Below are 15,671 nucleotides of genomic sequence, written 5' to 3' on the forward strand. Positions count from 1 at the left end.
CATATGGGTTGCAAATCCCACTGAAGTACCAATCAGGTAGTGACACCACTATGCAGTTTATAAAAAGCCATCTGTCTTTCTCATAACTCATAACTGTGAAACCTCTACAGTGTCCTTTGAACAACATAATAAATCTCATTCATTAGATATGGGAACTTGCAAAATGTGCCAATCATTCTGACCCAGGTACTCGAGTTGGGCTGGTCAAAACTTAACTGCATCTTAACAAAGGAATCTGTTTTTCTGTTAACACTGAATAAGTAACTAGTTTGCATAAGCTATGTGAATAAGAAATGGTCTGGAAGTGAATATGCTGTGAATAGCTGCGAATAAGCACTTAACTTCAGCCTTGTCTGCCCAGGCCCACTTCCACGCCTTTAGCCAAGTGCTAGGCCCTGCTAACCCTGAGGTTTTGGAATGACGAGTTAAGGTGCTTGCACCTTCGTATCAGTTGATTTATGACTTTTGGTGCTAGTCTACCAACAATAAAAAGTACACTTCTGCATATCTTTCCAATCTAAAAGGTATGTACAGTACTCCAATCACCTCAGTCACAATAATTGGATTCCCTTTGGTACTTCGCTGGCCTGATTATTTTCTGCGTTGTGTCTGGAAATACTCAGGCAAACGATGATGCTAATGAACAGATATCTCGAAAATTCTCTGTTGAAAAGAAATAGGCTACACCGTTCGACGCACCGACTAGCCGTCAAAAATATCATAAACGTGAGACACACGGCTCGAATGGCTGAACCGTGTAAATAAAGGCGGCACACTGTAACGCTGATATTAGCAACAACACAGACACTGTCCAGACAAAGCCGTGCTAGCGGCTACACCCGTTTAATAATTTGAACCGCAGCTCTGCTGCAGCACACGCTCCAGCACACAAGCAGCGACCCTGCCCGCATTAGCCAAACTGCTGGCGGGTGACGTTGACGACAGGCTCCGCCCCCTCCGACTCCCTTTTATTTCGCTATGCGTCACCATTCCTGCATGTAGGCGCGCACGCCACAACATCTTTTTCACCCCCACAAGCTTATAATTGTTTCTAGAATCATAAGCAGAAAATAGATTGCGTCTCCGGCTCTTAACGCAAAGGTAAGACGCAGAAAGAATCGCGCCGGCTTGCCATGTGTCTGCAGGAAGCTTGGGGCAGGGGGTGGGGTGGTTTCGCTGGCGGAGCGTAAGGACGCACACCCTAAAAGCGCCGTACGGACGGACGATACGGCTGAACGCAGCCACCCCTCGGTGCGGCCTGGCGTCAGTGGCGGCGGCGCGCTCCCGTGCGGATTTACCCTAGCAACGCCTTGAGGCTGCGCGCTGGCGCCGGGGAGGTCCGCCCTTTCTATGCTGTCGGGCAAAAAAAATTACAAAGGCCATTTTTGTGGCCCGTTTTGTTGAATACCGAGGATTTAATTCCACTTGAAATTGTCAGTTGGAAGGGAGGGGTTTTTGCGTCGGTGACTGTCTTTTGTCGTACGGGGTAGGGAGGTGCTAAACACGCAATGGTTAAAATTGTGAATTTTATTCGAAGAGACACAGGAGAATCAGAAGAATTTGCACACCGAGGAAGTGTATGGTCTGTTCAGTTTCCGGTTCCGTAGGTCGCCAGCTTCTGAGCCCTTGTTGTGTTTAATGTAGTGCGCTCCAGTGATGAGACGTCGGACTGATTGGGCGCGTAGGATCAGGTGGCCTTTACTTACGACAGAATGGTTTAACGTTTCATACCTCTGACTAATTACTGTTCAGATGATTAAAACGTACGGATTTTTCTGTATTGACTTGTGTGGTTAGAGCAGTCAGAGATCATATTTTTACTAGTCAGAGTGGCATCTCTTCATTGTATTTTGACAAAGCAAATTTTGAATTAGAGATATCTTGCAATGTGTTGGAATGAAGAAGTCAAGTGAAGAGTAATGGAGATTAATCCCATTTGACACTTGACTCAAAATATATTTGAATATAACTGTAATTTGTACTCTGACCAGTCAAAAAATATTCCAGTTATATATCCAAGTTTGCCCTGCCCGGGTTTTGTTTCCTGCCTTGCGCCCTGTGTTGGCAGGGATTGGCTCCAGCTGATCCCCGTGGCCCTCTAGTTAGGATATAGCGGGTTGGATAATGGATGGATATATCCAAGTTAAGTTATGTGGTACCATTATGGCTGTGGCTTTTCATTCCAACCAATTTCACAAATAAAGAGAATTTTACTCTTTTGCAATCAAATTATTCTGTCTTCTAAGTGATCAACTTGTTTAGCCTTTTTTTTTTTTGCATTTGGACATTTGTGGCTAATATATCTAGAGGTAAATAATTAAGGATTTTGAATTTATGGTCATATTACTTCATTTTCAACCTATTTCTGTGGAGTTTCTTCTTTAAATTGCATCCAAATACTGGCAGTCAGTGATGGGCAATATTCACCCCCTGGAGTTAGTAGTGGTTGTAAGAATGACAACAAAACTTGAGTGCCATTATGAACAATGGTGTACATCATTTCTCAGACGCTGGGGACTATCAGCCAATAAATTATTTGGCATGTATGTGAAGAAACGTGATCTCCATCATACCAAGTGCAGTACAATGGCAGAATATCTTGGAAGTTTTCTTTCTTTTTAGTTATTCTAGTGTATGAATGTGTGTGTATTTTGTTTTATTAGTCAGTTGATGAGATTTAAAAGCTACATTTTCTCCTTGAGGGCAAATAAATGTCTGTCAACCTATCAGTGCAGAAACAGGTGCGAATGTTAAAGTACAGCCACTTCGGCTGTCGTGCATTATCTGCGGTGTGGTACTACCAAAGCTTTGCTACTTACTTAAATGAATCATTTGAGTTTTATAAATGAAAACTGAAAATGTTCATGCTTCATTTAAAAAAAAAAATAAATAAATGTCTGTTTAACTAGTCAGCAGGCACTCGGGGCATCGCCTTCTTGCACATTGAATTGTAAGATATGAAAATAGTGCATGGTATTGCAGAACAGCTTTAGTTTTTCTTTGTGCCACAAAAATCTAGTCAAGTCAACTGGCAGCAAACTAAACTGTGTTTCGCTCTGCACTCTCTTTACTTACCCCTTGATTTCAAGAAACTTATGAAAATCAGACGAGTCGAGGTTACCTAGTACAAGAGAAATGGACACTAAATTTGATTCAGTATTAAACACCAATGTGTTGAGTTATTCTTGGATGAGTATATGCACATTTAATCGATTATGTACATTGTATATAAATGACAAATATTTATATATTGTTAGTTAATGGGTGCCATTTGGGGAAAGCATTTGCTAGTTTTTGAAATTACTCCTAATAAAAGGTCATCACCAAACAAAAATAGTTAGAACTGTGTCCCAAGCCCAAAAAGGCAGAGAACCACTGCTTTAGGTAGACAGCAATATATTTTTTGCTTATATATAAATATGGCTTCTTATTGAAGCTCAATAAATAATTTATCCTGAATTTACAAATGACTCTGAGATTACGAGTCTTTTACAAAATGAGGACAGCCATGGACCTATTGTCGATGAGTTTGTACAATGGTGTGATCGTTCCACAAAACATATTGTTGTAGATCTCAGGTGCTCCTGAGATTAACTTTAATTATAGGGGAGACAGTGGAGATGGTAGAGAACTACAAATATCTTGGGACAATCATTGATAATAGGCTAAACTTTGCACTTAACACAGAACAGAATTGTGGGAGGGAACAGACACAGCTTTTCTTTCACAGAAAACTCGGCTGTTTTAAAGTGGACAAAACCATAATTACACTGTTTTATAAGTCCTTTATTTAATAAATTGTTACATATGTTTTATATGTTGGTTTGGGAACCTCAGCTTTAAGAATGTAAACTCTTAACAACATTGTAAAAATTAGCAGTAAAATTATTGGTTCACAGCAGACCTCTTTGTAACTGAATTGTATTAAATACAGGTTGAAAATAAGGCAGACAGACCATAGTCATCCTCATTTTTTCCTATATATCAGTTGTTGCAAGCAGATTTAGGTTTCTGAATGTAAAGAGCAACAGATTTAAGAACTCTTTTATTCCTAGAAATATGAGCATTTTGAATCCTGTTACTTGTAGAGACACTGCTAAGTGCTACATTCTAAATTACTTTGTGTACTCTCTAATGTAATTATTCTTTGTACTGATTTTGAGTGTGTGTGTATATATGATAACACTGGTTGTCAGTTGTTTTGTCTTTATTTATTTTATTTAATCTGTGTAACAATCCATCCATCCATTATCCAACCTGCTATATCCTAACTACAGGGTCACGGGGGGTCTGCTGGAGCCAATTCCAGCCAACACAGGGTGCAAGGCAGGGAACAAACCCCGGGCAGGGCACACACACAAAACAAGCACACATTAGGGACAATTTAGAATCGCCAGTGCACCTAACCTGCATGTCTTTGGACTGTGGGAGGAAACCGGAGTACCCGGAGGAAACCCACGCAGACACGGAGAGAACATGCAAACTCCACGCAGGGAGGACCCGGGAAGCAAACCCGGGTCCTGTGTAACAATGCCTTATGTTTTTGTTCTTTCCTGCTGCAAACAAATTTCCCTCTGGGATAATAAAGTATACCAAACATAAGTATTATTATCCTTCTCCGATAAACACCAGAATAACTCAAAAGAAAGAAAACCTCTGACTTGGCTAAAGATAAAAAGAGCAGTCACAATCACAGTGAGACATTATAAAGACGTATTGCCATATGAAGAAGTCCCAACATTGTTTCTTGACATACTTATGCTGGATAATTCATTGGCTGAAAGTACTCAATATCAGTGTGTCAGAAAGAGGATGTACAGCATTGTTTGTAATAGCCATCAGTTTTGTTTTCCTTCTTTCCTTTGCTACTATTCCAGGGGGCTGCGACTGTGTTTGTCCCATAACTGAGCGTTAATCAGCTTGTTGATTTGTTGGACCTCTCTTGAAGGGATGTTACCAGCCCAACACAGTATACTATAGAAAATTGAACAGCCCATCACAGAATTATAGAACATGACAAGGATGCATTTGAGTCAAAATTTTAATAATTATGTTTGAATTATATTTCTTCCTTCCTAAATGGGCAAATAACATTCTCAAACCCATTTAACCCAACTCAGGGTCAGAGGAAGCCTGAGCCTATTCCAGCAAAACATGGTGCAAGAAAACAAACCTGATAAAGACCGTTCTCTCATACATATCTTCCCTCCTGTTCACATCCCATTCATCATTACTGAACCTAATCAGCACATCTTTGGTAACGGGGATGCGAATTGAGAGGACAATATTTCTTGTGTTTCATTATAAGCTGCGATGTGAAACAAGTTCAATACCTTTTTTGAATTGCTGTAAAGTGTTGTGACTGACACTTTTAATCTGTGTCCTGTATATTCCATGTGCTAATCCAGATACAAATAGGGATTTAGGAATGCTCTTAACACTTTGTAAGCACCTTTAATTCTGAACAGTGGTGTTATGTTGTGTGTTTCTTACACATGAAAGTAAGAAGTTCATAGTGCTCTATATGTGACAAACTTTAGTGCTTAAAAATTTTCCTAATGTTCATAGTAAAGCATGACAGCAGTGAAACAATGGCTTCTTTTTAATATACTGTATGTATGTATAGTTGGTTTCCTTCAGGCACTCTGCTTTCTTAAGTGTCATTAGGGTGATTTTATCTTTATTCTTTAATAGTGCTAAAAATTGTGTTTACCTTAGGAAATTAATTGATACAGCTCAGATGGTTTTGCCAGCATTTTCATGAATGGCAACAATTAGGCCTTTTGTTTTTCCTTCAAACTTGATAATTTGCATTCCTTTTTCATGTAGGCCCTGCTTTATGATGTAAGAGATTTTCTTAAAATATGATTGTTTGAAGATCAGTGTCTTTCCTAGAAAGATTTTTGATGTGGCTCCAGCAACAACTGAAACCTGACCATATCTGGTTTACCTTCAGTTTTGGGTCACAGTTGGGGGCAGAAACCATTATGACATTAATGAGTATTAGGCAGGAATGAACACTGGATGGGGCAAAATCCACTGCAGAACACTCTAGATCAGTCATCCACGGTCAGTCATTTAGGGCCAGTTTACAGTAAGATAAGAATCTACTTATAATTGCCATATCTTTCATTTCACTAGGCTTTCCTAATGCGTTGCATTTTGCTTTTAGTTTAATAGTTTTCCTTTATGTCAACAGATATTACTAAACAGTAGCGGAAATGCAATGCAAAAGCCAGGGTAACCTAAATTGGACTTGGCAATTTATTTCCATTCTCAGTCAGTGACCCAGACAGCAGTACAGGTATATCTACAGTTAAACATACTATATTATAACATATTGTTGAATACTTCTTGGTTGATACATAAAATGGAGATCTAAGAGTCAATTTACGGTCAGGGGAAAGTGCCTGATTAATATACTGATTGAAACACAAAACAGCAGCAATACAGGTTCTTCAGGGCAAAATTAAGAGATATGCTGTACTGTATATATTAAAGTGTTTCTTTAGTTCCCAATAATTATTTTTGTTGTTTTAATCATTTCAGTTCAGTTTAGAATGTACATATTTTTTATTGTCATAAGAAAAAATAGTAGATACAGTTTGTGTTGGTATTATTAGTAGAACTATGATGATCAACAACAGACAGCCTGCATTTATGTTTGTTTCTGTAATTGTTGGTATCCTGGTTATACAACCCCAATTCCAATGAAGTTGGAACGTTGTGTAAAGCGTAAATAAAAACAGAATACAATGATTTGCAAATCCTTTTCATCGTATATTCAATTGAATACACTACGAAGACAAGATATCGAATGTTCAAACTGTTGTTTTGCAAATCTTCACTCATTTTGAATTTGATGCTTACAACACATTCCAAAAAAGCTGGGACAGGGGCAGCAAAAGACTGGGAAAGTTGAGGAATGTTCAAAAAACACCTGTTTTGAACATTCCACAGGTGAACAGGTTATTTGGAAACAGGTGTTTGTCATGATTGGGTATAAAAGGAGCATCCCCAAAAGGCTCAGTTGTTCACAAGCAAGGATGGGGCGAGGTTCACCACTTTGTGAAAAACTGCATGGGCAAATAGTCCAGCAGTTTAAGAACAACGTTTGTCAACGTACAATTGCAAGGAATCTAGGGATTTCATCATCTGCTTATCCATAATATCATTAAAAGATTTAGAGAATCTGGAGAACTCTCTGCACATAAGCGGCAAGGCCGAATACCAACACTGGATGCCCGTGACCTTCGATCCCTCAGGTGGCACTGCATTAAAAACACATCATTATGTAAAGGATATTACCTTGTGGGCTCAGGAATACTTAAGAAAACCATTGTCAGTTAACACAGTTTGTCGCTACATCTACAAGTGCAAGTTAAAACTCTACCATGCAAAGCGATAGCCATATATCAACAACACCCAGAAACGCCACCAGCTTCTCTGGGCCCGAGCTCATCTGAGATGGATTGATGCAAAGTGGAAATGTGTGCTGTGGTCTGACGAGTCCACATTTCAAATTGTTTTTGGAAATCATGGACGTCGTGTCCTCCGGGCCAAAGAGGAAAAGGACCATCCGGATTGTTATCAGCGCAAAGTTCAAAAGCCAGCATCTGTGATGGTATGGGGGTGTGTTAGTGCCCATGGCATGGGTAACTTGCACATCTGTGAAGGCACCATTAATGCTGAAAGGTACATACAGGTTTTGGAGCAACATATGCTGCCATCCAAGCAACGTCTTTTTCAGGGATGTTCCTGCTTATTTCAGCAGGACAGTGCGAAGCCACATTCTGCATGTGTTATAACAGCGTGGCTTCGTAGTAAGAGTGCGGGTACTAGACTGGCCTGCCTGCACTCCAGACCTGTCTCCCACTGAAAATGCGTGGTGCATTATGAAGCGCAAAATACGACAGCGGAGACCCCGGACTGTTGAGCAACTGAAGTTGTACATCAAGCAAGAATGGGAAAGAATTCTACCTACACAGCTTCAACAATTAGTGTCCTCTGTTCCCAAACACTTATTGAGTGTTGTTAAAAAGAAAGGTGATATAACACAGTGGTAAACATGCCCCTGTCCCAGCTTTTTTGGAACGTGTTGCAGGCATCAAATTCAAAATGAGTGAAGATTTGCAAAACAACAATAAAGGTTATCAGTTTGAACATTCGATTTCTTGTCTTCATAGTGTATTCAATTGAATATAGGTTGAAAAGGATTTGCAAATCATTATATTCTGTTTTTATTTATGTTTTACACAACGTCCCAACTTCATTGGAATTGGGGTTGTATTACGTTTTACTTCTTCTCTTTAGTTAAAAAGAGTACAAGTTCTACATGTTACACACTTAAACATGACGTACAGTGCACAATTTCTGTTTTTCTCATTATATTACAATCCCAACAGAACAGGGATTCATAAAGTATCCATTCATTTTAAAAAAAACTTTCTTGAGGGACCTGATTATTTCCTGGCATCATCATGTTCAAGACATTAATTATTTATGGATGGGGCAGCAGTCCATGAAAAGTCACAGAGACTAACACAAGCACACCAGACCACTGTAGAGTTGTCAGTTAGCTTGATGCACAAGCTTGTAAGATAAAGTACCCATGGGAGAAAAGTGAAAAAAGAAAAAACAAACATGTAAACACAAGCTGAAAGTGTACATACCAAACTGCTACCCACTGCATCATCTTTCCTTACCATTGGGCAAATATAATGTGTATACTTTTTCATCATTTTAATATTTAATATAAAGAATGCTTACCTTGAGTCCAGTAGTAGCAGTAAAATATCCAAATCACCTTATTTTATAAGTCTACTAGCTGAAGTACCTGGTATATTTGTAGAATGGGTTAGGGAAAGAAAGCAAAGGTTTATGTGTTTTGTAAGTGGTAATCCTATTATTACTGCTTGCTGTCCTATTCATCATCCACATTGTCTCCACACTGCTATCTTGTCTGATTCATCCAAAACAAATTTTTAGTTTACAATTTACAAAATAATACATTTCCCGTTAACAAAAGAATTCTAAAATAACTGATTACTCAATTAAAATGCATGTTTACCCATTTTGATATTTGTGATAATATTAATGCTGATCAACCTCACTGCCTCAGAAGTGTTTCTTCTTTCTCTCACGTTACATTTTTCATGTATTGCTTATTTTTGATATAAATTTAGAATGCACTGAAATATTGATTTTTTTTTTTGTGATTTTTACAGTGAAAGCAATGTTCACAATAATGTTAAAAATCTACATTTAGTCAGCACAAATCTACCATTTCCATTCATACTTTTTAGAGACTAGAATGTTTTTATTTCTCCAATTGATATAGTTAAAATCTTCTTGAGGGACACGTTATAATATGTTTAACTTTGGATGTACAGTGGAACCTCTAGATAAGAGTTTAACTCGTTCCAGCACTGAGCTTGTATAGCGAATTTCTCGTATCTAGAACAAACGTCCCCATTGAAAATAATGGAAATCCAGTTAATCCGTTCCGCATCCCAAATATATTAACATAAAAATCAATTTTCCTAACAAATAACACTAAAATTATATATACTGTAGTCTACCTTTAATAAATAACACTGGTAAATAATATAACTGATTATTAAAAGAATCAAAACAGGTGTCCAAAGTGCAGTAGAGCATACAATAAATCTTTAAATAAATAATCCTTAAAACAGTTGTGAAGTGGAGGTTTAAAGTACACAAGAATAACAATCCTTTAACACGAGGTTAAAACGTCAACAGGAAGCAGTCTTCAAAAAACAGATGACAATCCCCGGTGCTTCTTCTCTGTTAGCGTCTCACCTGCTTCTCCCATGCGGGCTCTGCAACAGGCGAGACACTTAATGCAGCTGACCTTCTCTACACCGTGGTCCGCTGTGACGACCACTAATGGGAGCAGCCGAAAGTTGTTAGGTAGAATGCCCAGAGGGGACTGGGCGGTCTCGTGGCCTGGAACCCCTGCAGATTTTATTTTTTTCTCCAGCCATCTGGAGTTTTTTTTTTTTGTTGTTTTTTTCTGTCCTCCCTGGCCATTGGACCTTTAATTAATGTTGTCTTATTTTAATTTCTTACTTTGTCTTTTATTTTTCTTTTCTTCATTATGTAAAGCACTTTGAGCTACATTTTTTGTATGAAAATGTGCTATACAAATACATGTTGTTGTTGTTGTTGTCCTGTTTCAGCTGTTTGGCTCGCCTGTTCAGCTACACGCGAGCCTGCACTCGCTCACTCTCCCGCACCGACTTCCTACTGCTGCGGATTCCTGCCTCCTCCTGCAACCTCCGTTCTCTCTCCTCTCTTTTGTTTTACTTCTTCTCCCCCTTAACCGGCTCACGCTTCTCTATATATGCGGGGAAGACATGGCAGCTGTAGCCCATCAGCCACAGGACAAATCATGGATGTGGGCAGTTTCCCACCTGTGCACTTAGGTGAGAAACGCAGACACCGCAGATCGCCCTGTGGCTCGCTACTGCTACCACGCCACCTCGCTAAGCCACGAGCTATACCCACAGCCTGGCTCGTGGCTCGTTACGTGAGCCAATGCTCGTATTTAGATCTGAATTTTTCGCTCATACTTTCCTCGTATTTTGAATTTCTCGTATACAGAGGTGATCGTATCTCGAGGTTCCACTGTATATGTATACGTGTGTGTGTGTGTGTGTGTATATGTATATATATATGTGTATGTATATGTGTATATATATATATATATATATATATATATATATATGTGTGTATATATATATATGTGTATGTATATGTGTATATATATATATATATATATATATATGTGTGTATATAGTGTGTGTATGTGTATATATATATATATATAGTGTGTATGTATATGTGTATATATATATATATATATATATATATATATATATATATATATATATATATATATACACATATACATACACACTATATATATATATATATATATATATATATATATATATATATATATATATATATATATATATACACATATACATACTAGTCATTTAGCCCGTTACAATAACGAGCGCTAGAACAGTAGTGCATAAACATTAGTAGGAACAGTCAATATTAAATGGCAAGGGACTTTGACCTCATTCTTCTTGTTGGTCGTATTTTTCTTTCTTTCAGCCTTTCTTTTGTTGATTTTTACTTGCTAAGCTGACCGTTCTTTGTGGGCTGCCGCCGTGTATTGTGTGTCTTTAATTTTCTGTGACAGTAATACTGTCTTGTACGGCTCTATTCAATAAGGGCGCACACAAAAAGGCGAGCTTCAAAAAGGCGACCTCAAATGAGCGCGGCGAATAAAGGCGTTCGTAGATAATTTAGTTCAAATGGCTCTGGAATATGTGAAGAGCAACAAAGGTGCAGATCTTTATTTACGCTGCGCCCAATTGAGCTCGCCTTTTTGTGCGCGCCCTTATTGAAGGATGCCTGTGCGCGCCCTTATTGAAGGATACCGTCTTGTACGTCCGCTGGCTTGTATGTCCGTAATATACCTTTAATTTTCTCTGGTGGTAATGCAGGCGTGCGCGTTGGTAATATGCCTTTAATCTCCTCTGACAGTAATACTGGCTTGTATGTGGCTGTAATATGCGTCACTGTATTGTGTACCTTTAATTTCTTCTCGCAGTAATACTGGTTTGTATTTCCGTAAAACGGCTCTAACTTTCTCTGACAGTAATATTGCACATCGCACCATGGCCCGCGCATGCGCACTTCACGAGAAGACACCCACACACGGACACCTGGACGCACATAGGGATTTTATATATAATTATGGACTTTTGCTTTGGTCAGTGACTTCATTTTGAAATAAATTCTGAAATAGTCTTGGCATTGCTTGATTTATAAATATTTTCTCATCTACAGCAACTGAGTGATGTGTGTTTAAGGTGTGGAAGGTACAGTGGTGTGAAAAACTATTTGCCCCCTTCCTGATTTCTTATTCTTTTGCATGTTTGTCACACAAAATGTTTCTGATCATCAAACACATTTAACCATTAGTCAAATATAACACAAGTAAACACAAAATGCAGTTTGTAAATGGTGGTTTTTATTATTTAGGGAGAAAAAAAAATCCAAACCTACATGGCCCTGTGTGAAAAAGTAATTGCCCCCTGAACCTAATAACTGGTTGGGCCACCCTTAGCAGCAATAACTGCAATCAAGCGTTTGCGATAACTTGCAATGAGTCTTTTACAGCGCTCTGGAGGAATTTTGGCCCACTCATCTTTGCAAAATTGTTGTAATTCAGCTTTATTTGAGGGTTTTCTAGCATGAACCGCCTTTTTAAGGTCATGCCATAGCATCTCAATTGGATTCAGGTCAGGACTTTGACTAGGCCACTCCAAAGTCTTGATTTTGTTTTTCTTCAGCCATTCAGAGGTGGATTTGCTGGTGTGTTTTGGGTCATTGTCCTGTTGCAGCACCCAAGATCGCTTCAGCTTGAGTTGACGAACAGATGGCCGGACATTCTCCTTCAGGATTTTTTGGTAGACAGTAGAATTCATGGTTCCATCTATCACAGCAAGCCTTCCAGGTCCTGAAGCAGCAAAACAACCCCAGACCATCACACTACCACCACCATATTTTACTGTTGGTATGATGTTCTTTTTCTGAAATGCTGTGTTCCTTTTACGCCAGATGTAACGGGACATTTGCCTTCCAAAAAGTTCAACTTTTGTCTAATCAGTCCACAAGGTATTTTCCCAAAAGTCTTGGCAATCATTGAGATGTTTCTTAGCAAAATTGAGATGAGCCCTAATGTTCTTTTTGCTTAACAGTGGTTTGCGTCTTGGAAATCTGCCATGCAGGCCGTTTTTGCCCAGTCTCTTTCTTATGGTGGAGTCATGAACACTGACCTTAATTGAGGCAAGTGAGGCCTGCAGTTCTTTAGACGTTGTCCTGGGGTCTTTTGTGACCTCTCGGATGAGTCGTCTCTGCGCTCTTGGGGTAATTTTGGTCGGCCTGCCACTCCTGGGAAGGTTCACCACTGTTCCATGTTTTTGCTATTTGTGGATAATGGCTCTCACTGTGGTTCGCTGGAGTCCCAAAGCTTTAGAAATGGCTTTATAACCTTTACCAGACTGATAGATCTCAATTACTTCTGTTCTCATTTGTTCCTGAATTTCTTTGGATCTTGGCATGATGTCTAGCTTTTGAGGTGCTTTTGGTCTACTTCTCTGTGTCAGGCAGCTCCTACTTAAGTGATTTCTTGATTGAAACAGGTGTGGCAGTAATCAGGCCTGGGGGTGGCTACGGAAATTGAACTCCGGTGTGATACACCACAGTTAGGTTATTTTTTAACAAGGGGGCAATTACTTTTTCACACAGGGCCATGTAGGTTTGGATTTTTTTTCTCCCTAAATAATAAACACCATCATTTAAAAACTGCATTTTGTGTTTACTTGTGTTATATTTGACTAATGGTTAAATGTGTTTGATGATCAGAAACATTTTGTGTGACAAACATGCAAAAGAATAAGAAATCAGGAAGGGGGCAAATAGTTTTTCACACCACCATATTTTGACTTCTGTGTGAAATGATAAGGATAACTTATACGACTCTGAGAGCATGAGGAAAAACATTCTCTGGCCTAATGACCGTCTTTGGGCATAAATCCAGGCACTATGTCTGGCAAAAGATCAGGCACTGCTCATCACCTGCCTGATACCAACCCTACAGCAAAGCATGGTGGTAAAAACATCATGCTTTAGGGGTGCTTCTTATTGTTAGGGACAGGAAGACTTGTCAGAACAGATGTAACAGAGTTCAGGTTACCTTTGACTGGGGCAATGGTTCACCTTTAAGCACAACAGTGACCTGAAGAGTACAGCCAAGACAATGCTGGAGTGGCTTTGAGACAAGTGCCTGACAATTGTTGAGCCAAAGCCCAGTTCTAAACCCCATAAAAAATGTGTGGAGAAACCTGAAGATAAAAGTTTACAGATACTTCCCATCCAATATACACTATTAAGTTGTATATTCTGTAGATTTTAAACCTGTAGCAAAACATATCTTTAAATAGCCTTTCAAATAGATTGTTTGTATAAATCAGGACACAAATACAAGTCTCTGACCTTTGTACCTTTTAATTCAAATAGTGTGACTGCAAGTGTCACCTATAATAATTTTATAGCAACTGCCACAACAATGTTGCATAACTACAAAATCATATCCCTAAAATAATGAATCCAAAAAAAAAGAAGAAACATAACCGACTAATCATAAAAATTCATTTAGGGTCTCAAATAACATAGTATAGTATAGTAACTCTGTGTGAAATACCCTGTCTTCAGGTAAACGCTCACCTGGTTTTTCATCACTATGTAATCTGACATTGCAAACTATGTAATCACCAAAAATTTACGCTTTTTTTCAGCCTTTACAGAATTGATACTGAAATATATTTTCCAAGTTCAGAAAGTGTCTAATTGTATATCTTGACCCCTGCCTAGCTTATCCCAGATTTCCTGTAACCCAACTGACTGTGCAATGAATCTGAAAATGCTTAATTAACAAAAGCAATTATCCACATATTGTGGCCAGATATTTTGGTAACTTTTGCACTTATTTCAGATAATGCATCAATTTTTCCCAGAAAAGTTTTGAAAGTAAAAAATACTTTGCTATTCATTCTTTTTATGGATTCCTTTTTTTTGCAGTGGAACAACACAACAAAGCTGAAAAAATGACTAAATCTTAATGTTATTCCACACAGCAATCCTAAAATGGACTGGACAAAATTGTTGAAATTGTGAAACATGCATGGATTTCAAGTAGGCAATTGTCTTTTAATTCGTACTGTGTGTAAACATAACTATGATCAGTTATAGGTGTCCACAATACAAGAAGCATTCTGTTTTGTTTGAATTTGTACCATAATAAGAAAGGAGAAATGAAAGAAGAGCTGACAATTTTCTGAGGAGCTGGGTCAGAAAAGCGTAATAAGGCATGGACAATCTTAAGGCAGCAAGTCTACCTGCAGATATCTTAATGTTTCTGTGTGTTCTCCACCATACATGATTTGTAGCCCATGGCCCTATAACCAGTCTTTCAGAATGTGGGCCCAAGATAAAATTTGATCAAGGAATGCAGAGAAGTATTGTTTCAATAGTGTTTTGAAAGAACCTTGGTGAGTTGCCAGACAGATTTAAGCTGACTTTCAGATACAAGGCATAGTAGTTTCAACTCCATCTACAGTAATCCCTCGCTATATCGCGCTTCGACTTTCGCAGCTTCACTCTATCGCGGATTTTATATGTAAGCATATTTAAATATATATTGCGGATTTTTTGCTGGTTCGCAGATTTCTGCGGACAGTGGGTCTTTTAATTTCTGGTACATGCTTCCTCAGTTGGTTTGTCCAGTTGATTTCATACAAGGGACGCTATTGGCAGATGGCCGAGAAGCTTCATAACCAGAGCGTGTATTACGTATTAAATAAAACTCCTCAAATATATTGTGAGCACGGGGGCTGTTCGCACCCCTAGAGGATACGGCCGCTCATCAAAAACGCTGAAAGATTACCTTCACATTGCTCCCTTCCTTGCTGGGCTTACATGTGGCTGCTTTGTCAAGCGATATGCTTCCTGCACGGTGCTTTGCATACTTAAGATCAAACGGCACGTATTGATTTTTGATTGTTTGC

General features: G+C 38.7%; 1 protein-coding gene across 3 annotated transcripts in view; it reads left to right on the top strand.

The window, feature by feature from the left end:
* The first annotated feature begins 957 nt into the window (after positions 1 to 957).
* gmeb2 (glucocorticoid modulatory element binding protein 2) overlaps positions 958 to 15,671 on the top strand; it is a 49,706-nt gene continuing 34,992 nt past the window's right edge. For 2 of the 3 annotated variants that reach the window (XM_028812067.2, XM_028812069.2), the window contains exon 1: positions 959 to 1,101. The gene's annotated coding sequence lies outside the window, so the exon portion shown is untranslated. Of the gene's footprint in view, positions 1,102 to 15,671 lie in introns of all 3 variants that reach the window. The other variant, XM_028812070.2, reaches the window with a different exon arrangement.

Source organism: Erpetoichthys calabaricus, chromosome 10 (genome assembly GCF_900747795.2).
Source record: "Erpetoichthys calabaricus chromosome 10, fErpCal1.3, whole genome shotgun sequence".
NCBI lineage: Eukaryota > Metazoa > Chordata > Cladistia > Polypteriformes > Polypteridae > Erpetoichthys > Erpetoichthys calabaricus.